At 35.8% G+C, this 24,815-nt stretch overlaps 1 long non-coding RNA gene across 7 annotated transcripts in view; it reads right to left on the reverse strand.

Annotated features, from left to right (window-relative positions):
- LOC146396455 (uncharacterized) overlaps positions 1-24,815 on the reverse strand; it is a 548,277-nt gene that overhangs the window by 248,417 nt on the left and 275,045 nt on the right. For all 7 annotated transcript variants that reach the window (XR_014828389.1, XR_014828385.1, XR_014828388.1 and 4 more), the window contains exon 4: positions 3,048-3,251. This is a non-coding gene — a long non-coding RNA (uncharacterized LOC146396455). The remainder of the gene's footprint in view (positions 1-3,047; positions 3,252-24,815) is intronic.

A 24,815-nucleotide genomic window follows, 5' to 3' on the forward strand; every position in this document is an offset into this window, starting at 1 on the left:
TTTATTATAGAGTACCTAATAATACAGAGAAGCAACAAGAAGAAAAAAAGATTCATCCATAACCACACTGCTTACTGCTATCCACAATTTGCTAGATGTCCTGTTCTATGTAATGACATGTACGTGAGTGAGTATAAATATTGTATGAGTATTGTGCGTATACATGACCAAATATACAATAGTGTCCTTCCACACAAACCATACATACTAGGTGAGTTCCATTTTTTAACATAATAATATACTTTGAGCCTCCTTCCATTACATAAAAATAATCCTTTAAACTATTATATAAGAAGTTACATAATACTTTGTATAAACACATAATATTATTTAAGCAATTCTTTATTATTAAATACTTTATTTTCAAGTGTAAACACAATGCGGCAAGAATTATTGTAGTTGAGTATTTATCCACATCATTAACTAGTTCCTTATAATTACTTCTACACTTTTGTCTTCTTTAAAGTTATGGCTTTACAAAGGGGAAAGAATTTGTTTTAATCTACAGTTAAGTGAATATACAAAGGTTATTATACAACTAATACTCAGAGTGGCTTGGATTCTAAACTCCAATCTGTATGACTTAAAAATCCTTACATTTTCCGCTGTACCATATGGTCTCCTATGACAAGCACACTAGTCAAAAAACTACGTCCAATCCATGTGCCCAAAATGCATAAGGGGATATTTTAAAGAGAAATATGTACACTTATCCCAGGGAAATTGTACTGCTGATGGTGTGGTCATAGTATGGAATCATTGTTGCATTTAAATTTTTAATTTGCAAAATGCTAGAGAGAGCTTGACACACAGTCTCTGAGTTCCAGAGGTCTAACCATGAAGTGTATTGGTCTTTCTAATGAGCTCGGCAATTTTACAGGGAAGAAAAATGCATTTATTGATTTGGCTCAGCTGTCTCGATTTGGGAGCTGTCCCAGTAATCTCATTACTATGGTATGTATGCTTTTATTCCCTCAGCATCAGAATTAAGTCTATATATAGAACCAGCAGCTGCATTCTCAGCAAGACCCCAAGGTATCAAATGCACCCAGGAGCTCTCAGCTACTCATTTTCATTAACCCAAGGCACTGATGACAAATATCTATTTCTTTTTGACCAGCATGTTATTTCTGGTCCATAGATTTTTTTTTTTTTTTGTCCTTTATATATCTTAGTGTAAACTCTCACATAACTTTTGTCATTTCCAGATTCCGGCCTTGTATGCTTAGATTTTGCCTGAGATTTAAATACATTCCAGCAAGATTTTCTTTTTATCTGACTCATGAAATCATCAATCATCCTAGAATAGTTCATGAATCTAATACAAAGAAAACTGTAATAACTAAAGAAAGATGTTGTATATCTTAGTTATTATTCTTTTTATCACAAAATATTAATTTTAAAATAAGTATATTTTTTATCACCAAGAGAAACTCTCCTTATGCTATTCCTTTACATTTTTCTCTGTTCTGCACAAGGAAAAATATGCTTATGTACAGAAAGTCTCACTTGCCATATGCAATGCATAAATTTATAATGTGTTAAGCTTCAAGAACAGCTGACGACAAATTTCAGCTTTCCTACCAAGGTTTAATTCCACCTAGACTCTCTGTCCCCTTATATCAGCTCTGTGTGTTGTGAAATGCTTTTACGACTAATCAAATATCTTCTGCTGCAAAGATTTTAAGGGCTCTTAGGGAAAATGAAAACCTGTATTAATAAGAACTTGAGAAGTGCTAATGAATTGTGTTTTTTCTGGATGCCACTTTTTTTCTCCCTTGTCCTTGAAAGGTCATGGGCTTTCAGAACAAAGGTTTCCCCTATAGTCAGATTCTATGGCATTCAAGGGAAATGTTGGGTTATAAAGTTATTTTCTTAAGTAGTAAGATTTGTCCTTGCATTATTATCATTTGATTTCTAGTATTAAAAGTTGAAACTGAGTTCAACTTCTATTTATTTACTTGAGGCCAAATCTAGCAGTTTAATCTCTTACTACTGAAAATTAGGCAATTTTTAAAGGAGGAAGAGATTATTTGCTTCAACAAACTTTGTTTTTTATATAAAAGAACAAATCAAAGTTAATGCCACACAAGCAATAATGACAGGGCTGTGGTTTAAATGTAGGACTGCAAAGTACCTTCCAAAATAACATGCAGATATATATTTGATCTTCCTTAAATGCTGAAGTATAAGTAGAAAACCTATTTGCCTATTTAAATTAGCTGGGTGTCTTAAAAGCAGACTGAGGGGATTGCAATTCATAACCCAACAAAGACAGTTCTTGCTTATTTGATTAAAAATCTCTCAATAATGTGTTAAACCAAATCAAAACTAGGTTACCTACTAATCTAAACAAAGTTGACATGAATCAGCAGGCTAAAGAAGTAAATTATGACATACGAAGAAAAGATCCAAAATGATTCTAAACAACAGATCTTTATAAATTTGAGAGAATGAAGTAAATGACAGAGATGGCAAGTTCACTATCTAAAAGGAAATTTTTTTCAAAAAGAGAGATTAGAGCACTTCCTAGAATGATGACATCTTGAATAAAAACATCTAAGCCAGTTTATCCCTTGCAGTATACTGAAATGACCAAAAGAATATAAAATTGGGAGGAAGCACATATCAACACTGGCAATTAGAAAAGAATGTGATCCCCAGTTTATAAAACATGAAGTCATATTCTGCTAAATACAGAACAAATAGGAATATACTGAGCAGAAATACTGCAAGAACTAACTCATAATCACTCTCTCTGGAAAGCAATATAATTTCCAATGTAGTAACAAAAGATATATAAGCACAACACTGATCACAAATCCCAATTTGCAAGGGCAGAGGAAAGATATTGATGCACAGCAAAGCATTCTGAAACAACTGTGCTAGAAAACCCTAGAGAGAGTTTTGCCACAGTAAACTGTGAAAACGAAGCCTTTGTCCCAGCTCTACTATTTCCTCTCCATGTGACCTCAGGTTAGTTAATTACTCTTTCTGTGACTTTCATTTTCTCTAAAATGTCAAATAGTGATAATAACGGTACTTACCTCAAGAGTTAGTGGGAAGGAGGAGGTGAAACAATATGTGCAAAGCTTTAATCATGGTGACTAGCTTAAAATAAGCATTCAATACGTGGCAGCCACTACTGTCATTATTGTCAGCATTATCTTTATCATCACCATCATCATCATGATCTTCACCACTTGAAGAAAAACGGACCTTCCTTTTTTATAGTAATGCGAGGAAAAGAGCTGAAACAGAACAGAAAATTGTCATCACCATCATCATCATGACACTTAACCACTTGAAAAAAAAGGACCTTCCTTATTTATAGTAATGCGAGGAAAAGAGCTGAAACAGAACAGAAAATTAACTCCAGAAAGCTTGCTCTTGGTGGTAGATATGTGCAACAAACCAGGATGGAAACAAAATTCCCTACGTTATAATTGCACTTCAGGGTAATCACCATTTTCTCAGAATGTTGGGGTCAAAAAGCTGGCAATATAAATACCTATCAACCAGTTCTTCAATTTAAGATTGGAGAAAGAATTTTGAAAGCACTCAGGTAAGGACTCTATTTTAGGACATTACACCAGACTAGAATTCTCATCCTATCTAAATATCCAAGATCAAAAACACAAAACCAATATGGAACCAGTGGTAGGTTGAATAATGTCTTCCCATCCCCCCCTCCAAAAAAAGATATTCACATGTTAACCCTAAGAATCTTTGAATATATTATTTTATATGGCAAAAGGGAGTTTGCAGGTGTAATTAAAGTAAGGGTCTTTAGATGAGGGGATTATACTGGATTATCATATCCAGAAAGTAATCACAAAAGTTCCCTTTAAGAGGGAGGCAAGACTTTCAGACTTAGGTCAGAGTAGATGTGACAATGGAAGCAAGGGTTGCAACAATTCATGAAAAGGGTCACCAACCAAGGAATGCATGTGGTCTCTAGAAGCTGGAAAAGGCAAGGCCCACCAGAAGAAACCAGACCTGCCAACAACTTACCTTTAGGCCAATGAGACTATTTTGGACTTCTGAACTCCAGGACTGTAAGATAATAAATTTGGGTTTCTGTAAGCTACAAATTTTGTGGTAACTCGTCACAACTAGAATAGGAAACTAAAGCAAGTCCTTTGAAATTATTCTACATGAAGAAGGAAGGTTATGATGCAGGACTCAGAAAAGTATATATCAGGAGTTCCCATCGTGGCACAGTAGTTAATGAATCCAACTAGGAACCATGAGGTTGCGGGTTCGATCCCTGGCCTTGCTCAGTAGGTTAAGGATCCGGCGTTGCCATGAGCTGTGGTGTAGGCTGCAGATGCAGCTCAGATCCCGTGTTGCTGTGGCTCTGGCATAGGCCGGTGGCTACAGCTCCAATTCGACCCCTAGCCTGGGAACCTCCATGTGTTGAGGGAGCAGCTCAAGAAAAGGCCAAAGACAAACAAACAAACAAACAAAACAAACAAAAAACAAACAAAAAAAAGTATATATCAGAAGAAACATCTTACGAAACAGGTAAATGCAAAAAAAACAAAACAAAAAAAAAGAAATGCAAATAAGAACCCTCTCTATGGTATAAGCAAAATTCAAGAATACCAGGACATCATGAAAGAGACGTAGAAATTGGGAGTTCCCGTCGTGGCTCAGCAGAAACGAATCTGACTAGCATCCATGAGGACGCACGTTTGATCCCTGGCCTTGCTCAGTGGGTTAAGGATCCAGCATTGCAGTGAGCTGTGGTGTAGGTCGCAGATGTGGCTCGGATCTGGCGTTGCTGTGGCTGTGCCGTAGGCAAGCGGCCACAGCTCCAATTTGACCCCTAGCCTGGGTACCTCCATATGCCACGGGTGCCGCCCTAAAAAGACAAAAAAAAAAAAAAAAAAAGAGAGAGAGATGCAGAAATTAATACAAAACTGTAAGAAAAAGGGAAGGAAAGTACCCAGCAAAATTAAGAAAAAATGACGGTAACAATGTTTGTGGTTCCCTCCAAAGTCATATGTTGAAATCCTAAGCTTCAAAGGTGATATTATTAAAAGGTGGGCTCTTTGAGAGGTGCTTAACATTCCTCTCACGAATGATTCAGTGCTTTATAAAAGGCATGGGTTCAGTCCCTGGCCTGGGAATTTCCACATGTCTCAGGCGAGGCAAAAAAAAAAAACAAAAACCAAACAAACAAGGAACAAGCAATCATCATGGCAAAAAGGACTAATGAACCAAGTAGCCAAAGGAGCAGCATACTGAATTATCCTACCACCACCCAGATTAGATTAGTTGTCCCTAGTTCCTCCAATCCAAGCTTATCTACTATATCAGTGAATTCTTTGTATGCTCTTTCACAGGAAGAGCTGGAAAGTGTAAAGACAAGAGAAAAGTATTATCACTGATGGCCTTTCATATTTATTTATATGTTAAAGCAAGAACACTCATTATTGCATATTCCTCTTGCACCCTTGTAGACAGGACCACAGCAGAAGATAAAAGCACAATTCACATACTAATTAAGATACCATTGATAATACTACTTCTATTTCAGTAAAAGTGAAAAAATTCAGGACAAATAGGAAACCAGATGAGATATTAGGATGACAGTGATAAACTGGGGCTTTCCCAGACAAGGCAGGATATATGGTCACATTAATCTCACCTCAATCTAAAAGACAGTAGGATTTTTTTCAACTTTTGTATTTACCAATTGAAGGAAGGGATAGTTGATTGCCTTTATCCTTCTCCTTCTTCTCTCCTCATATTTTTTTTTTTTTTTTTTAGGGCCATACCTGCAGCTAGATCGAATCAGAGCTGCAGCTGCAGGCCTATATCACAGCCATGGCAACGTCCTCATGGATACTAGTTGGGTTTCTTTCTGCTGAGCCACAACGGAAACTCCCTCTCACCTGCTTAGTGAAAAATTCTCTTTTCAGTTTAATAGCTGAAAGACAGGATAACAGGCACAGCTCTCAGCTGATTTCCTCTTTTGATTCTTGCTTCTTGATTGTCATTATTTTAAACTGGAGTAGTATACATATGTAAAGCTAAATTCCTAAATCATTAGTAAAGTACATTAGTGATTTACTTGTGGGAATTTCATCTTCTAAGGTGCTATCAAATTTTATTACCATCCTAAATACAAGTTGTCTTCTAGCAAATTGTTTTTTAGGTGCCCCAAATAAATGTATTCATTTAATGAGGAAGGAACAAAAATAACCTGGATGCTCAAAAAGTAGCACCCATTCTGCAAAGGGGCCATGTTTGAGTCAGAAGGAGCAGCCTTCGAGTGTTTACGTGTGTCTGGCAGGGGAAGAGGAGGAGTGCAGAGCTGGGGAAGTATTTTATAAATCGCTTTAATGCTTTTTCTTTTGCATAAATATTTGCATTCCTTGGCTCAGTTTGCTCCCAGTTAATGTTTTACAGATTCTGACAGTTACCTGTCAGTCTTAATTTTATATTCTTCTAAGGTGTCATATATTTTTGCCTTCACAGGTATTTAGTGGAAATTTGGAGAAGAGGCTCATAGCAGAGTCCATTTTAAATTGGAAGTCTCTGGATCAATGATTTTTAATCAGGGGACATGATCAATGTGCAGTAGAGCTGATTAAAACTCATTAAAATACAATTTCCTTAAATATGATATTTCTGTTTTACTGTTTCTGTCATTGTATTAGCACAGGCTATCAGATATACTAAGAGATAATCTCATTTCCAGAACTAAAACTGACACCACTTAACCACAACTCTCCAATAAAGAGATTTACAAATCGGCACTCACATTTATGATTCCCCTACCACCCCCAAGGAAGAAAACTTCTCAATATATTTGATTAAGTGCAAAAAATATAATTGCTGATTTAATCAAAGACCCTGGGAAATATAATTTGTAGTAGTTTAATTGTTGTTTCTCGATGTAAAACAGAAGTAGAGTTAGTTCTATTTTTTTATTTTTTTTTATTTGCCCATTTCTTCTGAGATTTTCATACATCACATGAGCTCTATCAACACTGAATAGGCCCTGGCAACATGGATGGACCTAGAAATTATCATGCTAAGTCAGACAGAGAGACACCAACATCATATGCTATCACTTATATGTGGAATCTAAAAAAAGGACACAATGAACTTCTTTGCAGAGCAGATACTGACTCACAGACTTTGAAAAACTTATGGTTTCCAAAGGGGATGGGGTGGGAAGGTGGGGGGATGGGCTGGGGGTTTGGGATGGAAACGCTATAAAATTAGGTTGTGATGATTGTTGTATAAGTGTAATAAAATTCATTGAGTAATTAAAAAAAAATTGAATAGGCCCTGTTTTAACCATGTGGAATACATAGATTCATGAATAGTATATTGAATCTGTTAGTAAAACTTATACCAACTTAATAAAAATGGAGACTATTTTTATACAATTCTATATTATGACTCTAACAATGTACAGAATTACTTAAATCTGCTTCATCTGCATTATAAAAGATGAATCATAAACTATTCCTCTGATACTGAATATTTTACTAGACACGACATTTTTCTGTATTCATGTATGCTACATTATAAAAAAATCCATTTTATAGGTGTGGAATTAGCTGATAGTTATCTTTTTTCTTTTATTCATCATTTCAATTTTCTCAAAATATTTTTGAGGATACACCCAATTCATTTTAATAGGTCTTAAGAAAGGTAATTTCAGGTTCCTAGATCTGAAAAAAGGAGAGGAAATTCAAAAACAAATAGAGCATTACACTTTGATTCTATTGCCCTTTCCCAAAAGATTGTGGACAGACATTCTTACTTGGACCCAATTTTTATCAAATAAATAATTTTTTTAAGTGCTATCACTGGAATCATCAGAAACCTACTAAATCTTCATTTAATATGTGCTTATCTTAAGTGGAGGAAAATTTTTGATACTTTTTATGTACATTCTATTATTTGACCCACAGTTGTTGAGTCCTTAATATGTGTTAGCAAAGTGGGCTGTAAATCTATATTATCTTATTTTGTCCTTATAATCTTTGTATAAAGTAGAAATTCTACTTTTCCATTTAACAGAAAGAAACAGAGACTTGGAAAGCCTCAATAACTTGCAAAGAGCCACTTAACTGTTGAATAACAGAGCTAGATTCTGTTCTTCCAAAGGAGGCTTAATGCTGTTAAGGTCAGAAATTCATAAGTTCTCAACCAGTTAAAGAATAAAGATATCTACAGATAACAAGATATTTTTGATGTTGTTATCTATAGACACCTTTATTCTTTAAGATCAGGAATAAGGCAAGGAGTCAGATGAAACTGACCAATTCCTTGAAAGACACAATTTGCCAAAACTCACACAAGAATAAATAGAAAACTTGAATAGTCTTATATCTATTTAAAAAATTGAATCAATAATTAATAATCCCCCAAAACAGAAAGCATCAGGCCTAGATGGATTCATTAGTGAATTCTATAAAACATTTACAAAGAAAGTATACTGATTCTCTACAATATCTTTTAATGAGTAAAAGCAAAAGGAATACTTCCTAACTCATTCTATGAGATCCAAATTACCCTAGTACCAATAACAGACAAAGATATTGCAAGAAATCAACAAAGCAATAACTTTCATGAACATGGATGTAAAAATCCTCAATAAAATACTAGCAAATTCAGTGTAAACCAAGTGGGATTTATTTCAGATACATGAGGCTAATTTAACATGTTAAAATCAATTAATATACTTATCACATCAACTAGCTAAAAAAGAAAAACCACATGCTAGATCATTTCAATAGATGCAGAAAAAGCATTTGACAAAATTCATCACCCATTCATGATTTTAAAAAGCCATCAGTAAACAAGAAGTAGTTTATCAAACTTCCTCAATTTGATAGAGATTATCTACAAAAACCCTACAACTAACATCATATTAATGGTGAAAAACTTGAGGCTTTCCTACTAAAATCAGGTACAAGGCAAAAACATCACCTCTCACCACTCCTTTTCAATATTAAACTAGAAGTTATAGCTAATGAAATAAGACAAGAAAAGGCAATAAAAGATAAACAAATTGGTTAGGAAGAATTAAAAGTGACTTTGCATATGACATTAATGTCTATGTAGAAAAATTGAAAGAATAGACAATAAAAAAACACCTGAAACTAATGAACAATTATAACAAGATTGCAGGATACAAATTTATTATATAAATTCAATTGATTTCCTACATACAAGCAATGGACAAGCAGAACTTGAAACTACAAACACAATGCTATTTAATAATTAGCACCAAAAAATTCAATACTTAGATATAAATATAATAAAATAGGCCAAGAAAAACTGTAAAACTATGATTAATGAGATCAAAGGAAGAGGTATTCCATGTTCATGAAGAGAAGAATTCAATATTATCAAGATATCAGTGCTTCCCACTAGATCTATAGATTCAGTGCAAATCTCAATCAAAATCCCAGCAAGTTATTTTGATGATATTTATAAATTGATTCTAACATTTATATGGAAAGAAAAAAGACCCAGAATACCAAAACAATATTGAGGACAATTAAAGTTGGAGGACCAATGTTACTCTATTTAAGACTTACTGTAAAACTACAGTAATCCAAACAGTATGTTATTGCAAAAAGAAAAGACAAATCAATGGAACACAATAGACTCACATAAATATACTCAACTGATCTTTGACAAAGGAGCAAAGACAATAAAATCGAGCAATGATAATCTTTTCAACAAATGGTGCTGGAACAACTGAACATCCACATACCGAGCCACTGTATGACAATGGCTTTTTAAATAGCACATCAAAGGAACAATCCATGAAAGAAATAATAAGTTGAACTTCATAAAAATTAAAAATATATGCTATATGAAAGAAAATGTCAAAGGAATGAGAAGATAATCTACAGACTAGAGGGAAATATTTGCAAAACACACATCTGATAAAGGACTGTTTTCTAAAATCAAGCAAAGAATGTTTAAAACTCAACAATTAGAAAACTAACAATCCAATTTAAAAAAATGGGCTAAAGGTCTTAACAGATCCCTCACCAAAGAAGATAGGCAGATGGCAAATAAGCATATAAAAAAAGATGCGGAGTTCCTGTCGTGGCGCAGTGGTTAACAAATCCAACTAGGAACCATGAGGTTGAGGGTTCAGTCCCTGCCCTTGCTCAGTGGGTTAACGATCTGGCATTGCTGTGAGCTGTGGTGTAGGTTGCAGATGCGGCTCTGATCCGGTGTTGCTGTGGCTCTGGCGTAGGCCAGTGGCTACAGCTCTGATTCGACCCCTAGCCTGTGAACCTCCATATGCCGTGGGAGCGGCCCAAAGAAATAGTAAAAAAAAGACAAAAAATAAATAAATTAATTAATTAATTAATTAATTAAATAAGATGCTTCACATCATATTTCATTAGGGAAATGCAAATGGAAACAATGAGATTCCAGACAATGGAGTATTATTCAGTTCTAAGAAAAAAATGACTATCAAGCATAAAAAGACAGGGAGGAAACTTGAATGAATATTACTGTGAAAGAAGAACCCAATCTGTAAAAGCTACCTACTGTATGATTCCAACTATATGAGGGAAAAGACAAAATGATGGAGACTATAAAAAGATCAACAGTTGCCAGAGGTTTGGGGGAAAGATGAATAGGTAGAGCATAGTACAGACTTGGGTGATTATGACATGTCCATATGGGCAACTTTACACATGTGTGAAGCAGGGGTATGTGAGAAATCTCTACACCTTCCTCTTGATTTTGCTATGAACCTAAAACTGCTCTTAAAAAAAATGAAACCAAGTCATATCAAGCCACATAGGACTGAAATGTGACAGAAAGAGGGATATTTAAATGGACAAGCTGAAAATATTTTTCCAAGGTCAAATGTATAAAATGCCAGGGTGAAATACATTAAAATTACCATTAAATATCAAAAATATAAAGATTCTAGAGCCCTCTATGACTTCTACTGCTCTGTACCTGAGTCTGGATAGTCTGCTTTTTCAAATGAAAATTTTATAATTATAGGGTTTATTGTACATGATTTTTTTCTACCTTATTCTACTTATATTGTCCTATTTTTTTCTGTCTTCAGCAATTTCACAGATCCATGCAAATGGCTGAAATTCAGGAGTCAAGAATTTTGCCATGGCGTATTTTCTCCAGTATTCCTTTTGTTTTTAAACCTTAGTGATACTCTCCATAAACAGGCCTTTATAAAGACATATTCTCTGTCTGTCATGAAACAGGATTTTATAGGCCTCTTCAACTTTGAAAAAGAAAATCTCACAGTTGACAAATTCACCTCTATAACTTAGAAGCCATTTACTCTTTAACAGCTTTCTGTCTCCTGGTATAAAATAATCCCCGACATGCTCCTTGGTTAAAATGCTGGCAACTGCCTGATTTATACCCACTTTTGTTGACATTTCCTTATTTGACATGACTATTATGTATCAATGACTAATCAAAGCAGTAGGTAATTAGCAGTAAACAAACATAAAAAACTTCTTGCCTTCCAGGAGCTTACATTCCAGATGGGGAGACAGACAATAAAAGTGGGAACAACTAATTAAGTGCTAAGTACCAAGTGATATCTGCAAGTGGTGAGTGCTAAGAACATTTTAAAAGAAAAAAAGAGCCTCAAACAATGGTGACTGTTTAAGGAGGACAGCCAGGGAAGATCTAATATGGGTGACTTAAGATCTGGAATAAGGAAATGTTTGAGATTTGACATAGATTTGAGCAGATTTAGTTACACGTCAGAAACCATCTGACCACCAGCATCCAGCAGCCATTGGGTGAAAATGGAACAGTGTAAACCTAAGTACCCCAAAGTCACAACTCTGGCCTCACCTGTTCCCTGTGTTAATAAACCTCACCTGCCAGGTATGCCCAAGGAACTGGCCCCACAGGAGCTTCATCAGTATATTAAGGCTATGTGACCTGTGACTTGGCATATTTGAGGAAGCACAAAAGCTCACTTAATATTACATGTTCTTCAACTGCCCCCAACAGATCCAATTCCCCCCTAGATGTTACAGGTGAAAGTATAGTGGCTCCAATAAATATGTCCGTGAGTTCACTTTATACACGTTATCTTACATAATCCTTATAATTAATCTCTGAGGTTGATTCTACTTTCCTTTTACTCATAAGGATGCTAAGGCTCAGAAACACTAAGGAACGTCCCTAAGTGAACATGGTAAGAAAGTGGTCAAACCAGAACTCCTGCACAGGTCTAGCTTGACTCTAGAGTCTGTACTCTTAAGTATCATGCTTTATTCAATAACGTTGACTTGTCAAGCACAAAAGAAACTTTGGTAATAATCCTGTCCACACTGAGGCCCAGAGAGAAAAAGTTATCTTCCAGAAACTCAAAGAAAGTCAGGAACAGAGCTTGGACTAGAAATCAGATGTACTCATCCTAACCTGGAAATATTTCACTACAAGTGAGGGTTATTTATTGCTATAATATGAAGTTCTGGGAAGAATAAACACCTGTCCCAGGAACCACTATTCCTTGGCAGGAATGATCATGACCTTCAGGTGAATATCCCATTCTTTCTTAAAATCTAATGAGATGTTATTTTCTTTGGAAAGCCATCATTGATACTTCAAGATACTGTTACTCTCTTCTTTCATTATATATCTATTATTATCTTACCACATTAACTAAATCATAATATGTAAACCACATGCCTTTATCTAATTTAAGACTGAGCTTCTTGGGAGTAATCACCACATCAAAAATCTTGGTATCCTTTGTGTATAAAAACAGATATATAGCAAACAATAAATATTTCTGGAATTAATTTTTTAGAATTTCCATTTTCTTAAAAACTATGATTAATACAGTCTCCCAAGTTTTATTCAAAGACAACCAAAAAGAACTTTAAAGAAATTATACTGTCCACTGTTATTCAGTCAAGTATTTATTAAATAGGTAACTTTCCATGTTTTTTGGCATCATAAAAACCTAAATAAAGAAATATTCTCAATGAAATGCAATTTTTCCTTTATTATTTTTATGGGAGACATTATTATTCCAAATCTCTTAAGAAGAGATACCTTTTTGCAGTCTTACTCACTTGCCCTAGTACGATACACACCACTGAGAATATGCTTCTAGGCAAAAGATCCTCACCCAGCCCCATGAACAGAAGTTCTCCTGCATTATTGTCTGTCTCCATAGGTTTCTATTCGCTTCAGTGCATTGCTAAGTATTGAAAGAAAAGAAAAAAAAAAAAAAAAACACCTACAATCAAGAACTCTGCTTCATGTTCCAAATCTTCCATTTACTTTCTAAAAGAATGTGTGTAAATCTCTCCAACATATAGAGCCCAGAAAAATTGGAATCAGAGTATGGGCTCAGTCTACTTCCTGACAAAGTAGTGCAGATCAATTGAGCAATGCTTGTAAAAGTGCTTAGTTAGCTGTTAGATTAATCCTAGTTACTATTATTTGCTTGATTTTGCACAACATCTACTATCCTAATATCTGCCACCTTATTTTTGCTATTCCAAAGAATAATAAAACATAAATACAAGTGAAATATCATTTTATCTCAAACTTTAGATGAAATTCCCACATGATTTACCTTTTATAGAATTTTATCTAGATTCATGATAGAGAGAGAAATTATTCTCCGCAGACAGATGCTAAATGAAATAATAAGCTTTATAATGGTTAAGTTACAAGTAAAAATAAGCATTTTGAGTTGGTAGGGTCCTCTTCCAGGGCCCTAGGTCTGTGTCTGTTTTACATTATTTTTGTGAGTGCTATTGGAGTTTACTGTTTTCTGATGAGGGCGTTTGGAGTGTTTAATTTGGAGGACGTTAATGAGTATAAATGTGAACGTATTCCTTGATGTTGGGGCAAGAAAAATGTGGGGACCAGCAGTACTCCTGGCCCCCTACTAATCCCTCTCCTACTTATAACACAGTCAACATAAAGGCCCTTTGATAGCCACCTTGAAGACTAGTGAGGACAGAGGAAGCAACTCCATCCACTGTCCTTGCAGAAAGTTGTTGTCAGATCACTGAAACACTCTTGCTTTCTTTCTCTCTCTCTCCCTCTTTTTCTTTCTCTCTCTCTCCCTCTCTTTCTTTCTTTCTTTCTTTTCTTTTTCTTTCTTTCTTTCAGGGCTGCACCCACGACATATCAAAGTTCCCAGGCTAGGGGTCGAATTGGAGCTGTAGCCACTGGCCTACACCACAGCCACAGCAATGTGGGATCTGAGCCACATCTATGACCTACACCACAGCTCACGGAAACTCAGGATCCTTAACCCATTGAGGAAGGCCAGGGATCAAACCTGCATCCTCATGGATAATAGGCAGGTTCATTTCCACTGAGTCACAACAGAAATTCCTTTTTTGCTTTTTTTTTTTTTTAAAGAAATTGAAGCACGGTTTCTATAAGCAAACAAAAGAGCACAGAAAATGTTATCTTGTAGTATCAAAGAGTTCCTTAAAAATTATATTAAATTAGATGCAATCTTTACATATTTAGCTACTAATATCAAAATAGAGATGATCTGGACGTTTACTGTAGAGTTTTTCCAAGACATTTTAAGCACAGAGATTATTTTTTAAACTATTCAATACTCCAAATTGTACTCTGCATTTATGAAGTCCCTCCAGGCTGTGAAGACTAAAATTTAGATCTCCCATTAGAATACAGAAAACCCAAAACAAAACAAAAGTCATGACAGCACATAAGAGTTTCATATGCCACTGTAAATTTTTTTCCTTGCTGATAGCATGAAGAAGTTCTGGGCCCAGGGCCAGGGATAGAACCCATACCACAGCAGCTACCTGAGCCACAGCAGAAACAATGCCACTAAGCCACCAGGGAACTCCAGCCACCGTAATTTAAAAAGATAGATAGTGCATTTTTTTCCTGAGTTAACAGGATGGGAATTGCATAGAAAATTCTCCGTCTATAATTCCCCAATCATGGACTTGGAAACATGTTGAAAAAGTTCATCTTTATTATGACATCTTAATGTACCTTACTCATATTCAAATGGCCCAGAGCAACCAGGAAATTAACTCTGTATTTCCGTATCACACACACACCTCTGCTTTCTGTCCTCACCCCCTGTTGAGAACTGTCTCTTTCTCCTGGTATCTGAAACGATCTTTGTTTTTGTTTTTATGAAGAAAAAGTTATCAAAAATAGGATTCATCTTACATAAGGATTTAATGTAAGATTCAGGATTTCTTCAACCACTGATTCATGATGGGATCTCGTAAAGGGTCAAAGGGCATTTATTATATGAAAATAAGAGTAACAGTAGCAAATGGTATTTTAGTGAAAGTTTGTATACTCATAATTTAAATTTTTCATTTGATGAAAGGCTTTGCTGAAGGTGACAGTATTTTCGTGAACACCAATGTCTAGAAGTACCTGAAATGCCATGATGAATCACTGTCATCAGCAGGATAAAGAGGAGAAACTCACCTCAAGCAACAATATTAGAAGAAAGAGAATCAAATTTTACTGGCATATTTGAGACTAACTGAGGGATATAAACAAGAACAGAGCTGGAGCTCAGGCAAGAAGGCCAATGTCTTAATAAAGATTGAATTATCCATATGTCACTCCTGAAGCACAACGAAAGAGTTACCTGGTCAATTTAATGTTAATACTTAAACCCAGAGATACATAAATAATAGGGAATAGATAGAAGAGATGGTAGATAGATAGAGATATCAATATATAAATGAAGTAAAAAGAGCACTTAATTATGAAGCATCATATAGCTTGTTATTTCCATTTTAAGTCAAAGACTAAGAATGAATGCAAGATGTATAATAAAATGTATTTCCCAGTGGGGTGAAATTGTTATAGGTTCTAATGGTTGCAAGCCTCTCCTTTCACCCTGCTATCTTCAAAGACAACTAACCTTATCAAGGAGGACTAATAAAAATGGAAATGTACTTTTGCTATCATCAAGTAACATTTACTGAGAGCCTACTAGTACATGTCATCATATGCACTGATTCATTTATCTTCACAACACTCTTGAGAAGCAGGAACCATTATCTCTTTCCTCTGCCTTATGAATGAGTAAACAGCTCGGACAGGGTAAATAATTCACTCCAAAGAAAGTGTTAGAACTTCAATATGAACTACAGTCTAACTACTAAATCTTCTGTGTCTTTTCAACAGCCTTTACTGACCATTTTTATTCACTTAACTGGCACTTATCAAATTAGGTGTGGTAGAGAAAGTGATAGAATCCTAGTTAATTGCATGGACCTTAGCTTCAGACAAAGCTAATATTCTAGCTTTGTCATTTAGAAGCTATTTCGCCTTGGGGAAGTTACTTACCTTCTCTAAGCATTAACTGCTTTATCTATAAAGTGAGGATTAAAAATATGCCTATTTAAGAGGACTGCTTTGATAAGTAAATAAAATGTTGCATACAAAATACTTAGCTCGGGGCCCAGGTCATAGTAAATATTCAGGAGATGGTAGCCTCTCTAATTGTGATAAATATGCCATGGCCTCTGCCCTCAAGGACCATAGATTTATGGAGGGAAGATTAGATATGTATCAAGTGATTTGTAATAAATAATTGAGAAAGGCATTGTGGGAGACAAGAGCAATGAGTGATAAATCCAGTCTAGTGAGATCACCGGCACCAATTGTTGGGGAGGACACATTTTATTAGGGCCTCGAGGAACTGGCTTATGTAGATTCAGTGACAGGGCATCCCAAGGAGAGGCACGAACAAAGCTGGAGGCAGGAAAATACTAAGATTGGTTGATAAAGAGGATTGAGATTGACTCAAACATAAGCTCCAGAGATCAGACTCGGAAGATACAGTAGAGATTTGAATATACAGCTAAGGAATCTTTTCTTTATTTAGAGAATAATACAGAACCTTTGAAGATTTTTAAGAGCAGAGTCATGGGAATATGATTCAACTATTAAGTAAGATATAAATGTAAAATACTGGAAAAAATGAAAGGAAAAAAACAATAATTAGATGTGCCAATGAAAGAGAATATATGAAAGTCAAATTGAGCAATAAGGTGCTTGAGCGAAGTAAAGCAGTGGGAAGGTAACGCAGAAAAGGGGACTATTTCTGAGGGTGACATACATAAAATGGGGAGGAATTAGCAAATATTATGCAAAAGAGATAAGGAAGAAGAAAATTGGAAAATGACTGAAATTTCAAGTCTGAGTTGAGAGGACAGTAGAGGAATTTTTTAAAGAGAGCAATCAGGAAAAAAGGTCAAATTTGCAGAGCAAAGGATGAGCTCTCTTGATGTTTTGCATTTGAAACCAGATAAGTCCATAGAGGTGCTAAGAGAACAATCAGAACAGTGTGACTACGTCTCAGGAAAGACTAAATCATGGTGGTAATTGATTTGAATCACCACAAAGTGATAAGTGAAGTATCCTTTGCTGAATGAAATTGCTGAGGTAGAAAGAGAAGAACCAGGAAAAAAGGGGCATGCAGGAAGGAGGAAAGAGTCATGGAAAGGACGAGGGAAAAAAATAGAATGTTAAAGCATCACAAGCCCAAATAAGAAGGAAAATGGAAGGTCATCACTGCAAAACGGTACACTGCAGTCAAAGACAGAAATTAATAAGAGCAATATTAACATCGGAAAATATAAATTCAGTGGTTCGTTCACTTTGGAAAATACTTTCATAGTTTCTTATAATGTTAGAGAAACAGCACATGAACCAGAAATTCTACTGCTACATATCTACCCAGAGAGAAATTACAACGTATGTCCACATGAAGACTTGTACACAAATGGTCATAGTAGCATTATCCATGATAGGCAAAGACGGAAACATCCAAACGTCAATCAATTGATGAATGGATAAACAAAATATATATCCATATAAGAAAAATTTTTGTCAATAAAAAGGAATAAAATACAGGTATATGCTACAAGAAGGATGAACCCTGAAAAATTATGATAAATGAAGGAAGCCAGTCATGAAAGACTACATATTGCATTATTCCATGTACGTGAAATGTCCAGAATAGGCAAATGCACAGAAATAGAAAGTAGATTAATATTTGCTAGGTTACAAAAAAAAAAAAAAACAAAAAAAAAATTTGCTAGGGATAATGAAAACTAAGCAGAATAGGGAGGGACTGCTAAGGGATATAAGGTTTTTTCCTGGGGTAATAAAAATATTCTAAAATCATATTTTGATGACTGGACAACTATGGAGATATATTTAAACCATTTAACTATACACTTACATTGGCTGAACTTTATAATGTATAAATCAAATCTCAATAAATCTGTTTGAAAAGAAAGAAGAGTCCAGTGGTCGTTTCTTTTTTAAAAAAAAAGCTATTTCTGCAAAGCAGTTGGATTCAGAGACATAAAATCTTCTGCTATGAATCACATTTAAGAAGTTTGTCAGGGAGGTACAGCCATAAGGTCATCAAATGAAATCTTAAATATGACTCTAAGACATTGCCTAGTGTCTCTTGCAAATGAAATTCTGGCAATCCATTCATGTTTTAGCTGGAGGAGAGTAAAAAGAAAGACAATGTGTGATCCCAAATGCCAATACCTGATTTCAAGTTATTTAAAGGACTTCATGATAATAAACCATTGATTTTTGGGAGAAGTCTAAGATTTAGTTATTAGAACTCAAGTCACCATGAGCATCTTTTATCCCATCACCACATGTAGTCACAATGCTCAGAATGACTCGGCAGTCCCTTCAGACATCAACTGGTTCAAAGTAAACAGTGAAGCCACTGAAAGGATGGCCTGCACAATGGTTGCCCTGACTCACCTGGCAGTCTTCCTGTGATGGGAACATCAAGGGCATCAACCAAAGGTTATATCACCTTTGTGCAGGATGTTGGAATATCATCAGATGTAATACAACTGAACAGTACCCTGTGGCATTTGGCTGGGTCTCATAGTCCAAGCACTAAAAGTATTCAGTCATCACAAGGCAGGAAAGAATATGCCTTAGTACAAAAAGAACATTAATATTCAGTGGCTAATCTATGTATTCATATTAAATGAACCAAAATTTTCAGGAAAAGAATATTAAGATTAAACAAAAGTGTGACATTGTAATAAATGTCTCGAGGCAATAAAAATCTTAAATGTTAGAAAAATATCTCAAAGAAATAGTATATGCTGTACTAGAGAGAAATAATTTCTCTTCCAAACACCGTGTTTTTAGTTCTTATAATATGGACATCTGAATAAAAGAAGTAATGATAAGTATTCTTAGGTATTGAATAAGTTAGTAGAAAACATATTCCTGTTAAATTCCCTGACTCCAAACCACTCTTACTTACTAAAAACAAAAACAAAAACAAACAAACAAACAAAAAACCCAAGTGATTTAGGCTATTGTTTGTTTCAAAACTTATCAGTGGCCCTAACTGATTAATGCCTGTGGAAATCTCTACCCCAAGCACCTTCTATAAAATGAACTGATACTTCTGAAATTATAGGACATATTCCTCAACAACTCAAGAAAGCTTTTGATGGCTAGTCAATGGTTAAATACCATTCTATGTCCAATCCTCTGAGATATCTCATCAATATAATGGAACTAAGACCCACAGCTTCAGGACCTACATTCCCTGTGAGTCCAAGATTAACATGTTGAGCACAGCCCTTAAGCACAAAACTCATAGAGCAGGAACAGACTGCAATTTATCAGCTAAATTGATTGACAATTAATTCAATTTGACAGTTCTTTTTCCAAATGCCTACTATGTGCTAGACACAGGGCTCATTGTTCTAAAGGATATAGAGAAATGTAAAACACAGTTACCCTATTCAAGATAGTATTAATATAGTAGTTGGGTTATATTAAAAAGGTAAATACATTTAATTTTAGGTAGCATAAATATTAAAAGAACACCAAAATAAAATGTATTATGGTTTTAAAGTAAAAAAAAAAAATGTTTAGAAGGTCAGGAAAACTTTCAATCAAAAAATTATCCTTGATAGAAGATTAGAATAATACTATCTCTTAAGGATTTGTGTGCCAAGCATATCACATCTATTTTCTCATTTAATACTAGAAATAATACTCAGAGCTGGGTATTCAAATCTCCACTTTACAAATGAGAAAACCAAAGTTCCAAGACATTACTGAATTTCTCAAGTTCATAGACGGTCAATAAACAGTAGAATCTGGTTCAAATCCAAATCTGTCTAATTCCAAGGTTTTACCAGTTTAGTGTAATGACATTAAAACACAGAGAGTTGGAACAAGAAGAGCTGAAACCAGAGCAAGTATGCCCAGCAAGAGCTGGAATTTCAGGGGGGACATAACTACTTCTAGAAAAGTCACTCAGTACAAAGAGAGAGGGGAAGGGCTCATCCCTCATCTCTTGCCAGTGATGCCAGCCATAAGCTTCAGTTGATATATGAACCTGCTCAGTAATGCAGCCTGGAAAAACCAGTCCCCTACCATACAGAGAAGAATCAGCAAGGCCAAAGAATATTTCAAAGAGTCACATGGTCAGGGCCAGTATACTGTAGGAGCACAAAGGATAAATTAAGCTTGATATATTAGGACTTTTCACAGAGAAGGTGAAATTTAAGCTTAACCAAGATGAATCAAGAGAAATTCAGCAGCCAGTGGAGGAAAGCTATCCGAATGGGAAGGATAAACCTATGCAGTCTTCCTGTCCTCCAATTTTGTGCTCCTGGTCCCCAATGTGGAAAACAAATATGCTCTGGATCTAATTGCTCGGAGAAGGCATCATATAATTGGTCTAGAGTCTAATTTGAACACTTAAGCCATTTTAGTTTCAGGACAAAGAGAGAACAGTAAATTCCACTGGGGAATCCAAGCTTCAGTCATACTCTCTGAATTGGTTTTAACAGAGAGGGCTGGGTTAAGTCCTGTGACAAGGCTATACTAGGTAATAGCTGATCCACAGTAGAACAGTATTATGATTCCCATTCAGTTTTTCTCCTTGTGTATACCTTATACATTGTGAGCAGGGAACCCCAGGAGAATGAATTGAGGAGTAAGATTTTCAATCCTCTAAAAGAGAGGTTAGTATTTAGTTCATTTGATCCATTCATATGTAAATGTTCATTACACAGTTGAAGTGTGCTTCTAAAACTCAAAACAAATATCTGAGGCATGGGATAGAGGTTTGGAAATCAGCAGGGAGTAATTTAAGCATTGTATGAGATTATTTACATAGATGAGGACCTTGGACAGGGCTCTAGGGACCCTCCCAGAGAGAGGCATAGGGCTGTTCTCTTGGGATATTCTACCACTGTTCATCAGACACCTGCAACTGTGTGGGCTCTCTCACCTTACCTCAGACCTGAGCCAAAGTTAGCAACAGAACTTAATTTTAAAACATTAGATAACCCTTTACTGTAATATCTATTCTATAGGATATTGGAATGGATTAGCCAGAAAATGACACTGCAAAGCCATCAAAGCTAGCTAAACTTTTTTTTTTTTTTAAATCTACCATTGCTACTTGGATTTCAACAAGAGAGGATAAAGAGAAAAGGTTATCATTATCTCACCTGATTTACACCTCCTGCAAATATAACTCAATCTTTAAAGCCTGCACTTTTGTTTTCTTGCTTATTCGATCCTTTAAATTCTTGTTCAAACAAAAAAGAGAGTGATATTTTCTTATTTTATCTCCCTTCTGAAGCGACCTTGAAAGGCTAAAAAAGATCTTAAAGTTTCTTTTCTTGGGGTCTTGGTAAAACAGGATGGAAATGCTGACTTGTCAACTAAACAGCATTGGATGGTTACAAATGAATGCAGCCCTTCTCAGGGGATGAGGCTGTATCCAGGCAGAGGCTGGCGGCGCTGCAGTGTTGCACATAAAGGAGTGATGCACTGCAGATAAAATGCAAATCAACCTGTCTTCTGGGCAGCAAGCCCGTTCAAGGAAGAAATCATGTTCTTTACTGGAAGCACACCATCCTCCTTGTCTGCATTCCCCAAATGCCTGTCATTTCTTCAAGAAAATATCAAATAAAGGACTGGCCTCAGTGGAGAAGACACCGTCCTAGGGGGAGGGTCTTCGACCTTTCCAAGCAGTTATCAAATTCCGTTTTCTGAAGACAAAATCAGCTCCAAGGATATAGACATGATGGGCATTTTTGTTTCTTTACTGATTCATTTCAAACGACATTTATAAAGCCTCCCAAGTAAATCTGCCTGAGAACATTTATATCTATTTTCTAGCATTGGGAATGTAGATTGTAGCTTTAAAATCTGTAATTTTGTACTAACAAAGATATTAAGGACAGAAAAGATTTTAGAGCAGCTTTAGTCTAGTGACATAATTTATCCCTGGCAGGAAATTTCCTTTACAACATTCCAGTAGGAATTTTCTTTTGCAACATTCCTGAAAAATTCTGCTTTGTCTGGAGACAGGAAGCCCACCCACTAGAAGACAGCTCATCTTTTTGATTCAAAGCTGTAAGAAACAGAGAGTTCCTCCCGATAGGAAGCCCAAATGGATATTACCTATCTTCTCCCATCCTATACCAATCACTTCCACCTGCTTTTCCAGAGGGGAGTTTTCACATATTCCAAAAGGCAGCTGCACTATGTGGCCAAACTTTCAGCTGCCAGTCAAAAAGCGGGAAAATTGGCATCCTCAGAAACGACTTGCTGCAGAAGTATCAAGGCTTACTTGTAGATGAGAAGGGCTGGATTCTGCTAAAATGTGTACACAAGCCCTTTGTGTAGTAGCATAAATGCACTGGAGGTCATGTCTGATCAAGAGTTAAGAGTTATTTAAGGACTCTTTATTTTCTGAGTCAGTTCTTAGCCTTGGAACAAATGTCCTAAATACATGCTGCAAAGCGAATGTCATTCCAGATGGTCCCCAAGGGTATTGGATAACAAAAGGTGGGGGTCACTATTAATCAGATAAGTAATGAAACCTAAGAATGTCAGTTGTTGGACCACATATTCTTGAGTATGGACATTGACTCTGAGTGTTGGAAAAAGAGTTTCTACACCACAAATAGCTTCAGCTATGATGAGAAATCCTGGTGGTTCAAACAAACATCCATCATTCATTCTCAACATAGAGGAAAGAACTTATACCTATGCTTATGCAAATCAGAGAGAGAGAATGGAGAATACCCTAGACTTCACACTGCAATTTTATTCTTGACGTAGACTGGTTAATATATAAGGTGTTTGTGTGATGATGGAATATTTTATTTCATGATCTACAAACATTGAGGATCATAGAAAACCATGATCTCCTGGTTTTTTATTTTATTTTATTTGTATTTTTGCATTTTAGGGCCACATCTGTGGCATATGGAAATTCTCAGGCCAGGGGTCAAATGAGAGCTACAGCTGCCAGCCTATACCATAGCCACAGCAACGCAGGATCCAAGCTGCATCTTCAACCTACACCACAACTCAGGAACACTGGATCCTTAACCCACTAAGCGAAGCCGAGGATTGAACCCACATCTTCATGGTTCTAGTTGGATTCGTTTCTGTTGCACCACAATGGGAACTCCCATCCTGATTTTTTTTTTTTAATTATACTTTTGAAAAAAATTAAATTCTGTCTTTCCTATTTTAAAAAAAGGGAGAATGCTTCTGATTTTACAGAAGCACAACATCCACACTTGCACATGTATTATGAAGGATATGCCTGCAGTGAAACTGATCTTCCTGCAGTACTGCTCTTGCACAATAAATATTAGCATCTCTTTAATAATGATCTCTGAAATTTGAGTAGAACTTTTCAATTTCAAGGGATTTTTACATACTCTCTTAATTAAAGAGTTCCACAAAGTGTTATGATTTTCACTTCTCAGTTGAGGATATTTGTTCAAAAAATATCTATCAGCTGTCTGACATGTGCCACACACTGTTCTAGCCATTCAAACTGACCCTGAGAGAACAAGACTTCTGCTCAAGTTCATGTGGCTTCTAAGGGGAAGATTCAGGACACTACATGCAGATCTTCATATATCAGAACTCATGGTCTTTCTATCACATAAGTTATTAGGTCTCTCCAGAGCTGAAAGAAGACAGGACTCCATGATCTGGGCAGTGGGGTTTAGTGAGAGAGAAACAACCCCACTTATTATACACAGCATCCAGTCAGCTTTTTTTAGTGGCATACTCTTAAGTAGGAATTTATAGTCAATAATTACTGCATATTTGAGAGAAAGTTTACTATACAAGACAGAAACCACAAAAAGCAACAGGAAGGACACTGAGTTAGTACAGGGAGAATAAACTTTTAAAAATCTGTATTAATACCCTCAGAGAGATAAAAGATGTCCTATCTATGAAGTAAAAACTAGCTACTTCAAAAAAATATTAAGAGTACAGCCAGAGATGTTAAGAATGAAAAATGAAAAAAAAAAGTAAACTTGATGAAATCCCCAGAAGGTAGAACCAAAAATACAAAGAGTTAGAAAATGAAAAGATAAAATTGGACTCTTCCAGAATGTCCAACCCACAGGAGTCACAGAAAAGGGGGACAGAGAAAACGGAAGATAAGAAATCATCCATGAGATAACTTAAGAAATTTTCTAACTGTAGGCTATGAGTTTCCAGACTGGAAAAGCCCATTTCATGCTCAGAGATGAAAATAGACCTACACTAGCACCCTTGAAAATCTTCAGAAAACTAGAGACTAAGAAAGATTCTAGGAGTTCCCATCATGGCTCAGCAGTAACGAACCTGACTAATATCCATGAGGACATGGGTTCAATCCCTGGCCTCGCTTAGTGGGTTAAGGATCAGGTGTTGCCATGAGCTGTGGTGCAGGTCACAGATGCGGTTTGGATCCTGCGTTGCTGTGGCTGTGGTATAGGCTG

Source organism: Sus scrofa, chromosome 14, assembly GCF_054392235.1.
Source record: "Sus scrofa isolate SSC_HxYL_T2T_F1_AM1 chromosome 14, Sscrofa_HxYL_maternal_Yorkshire_Landrace_v2.0, whole genome shotgun sequence".
Lineage (NCBI taxonomy): Eukaryota > Metazoa > Chordata > Mammalia > Artiodactyla > Suidae > Sus > Sus scrofa.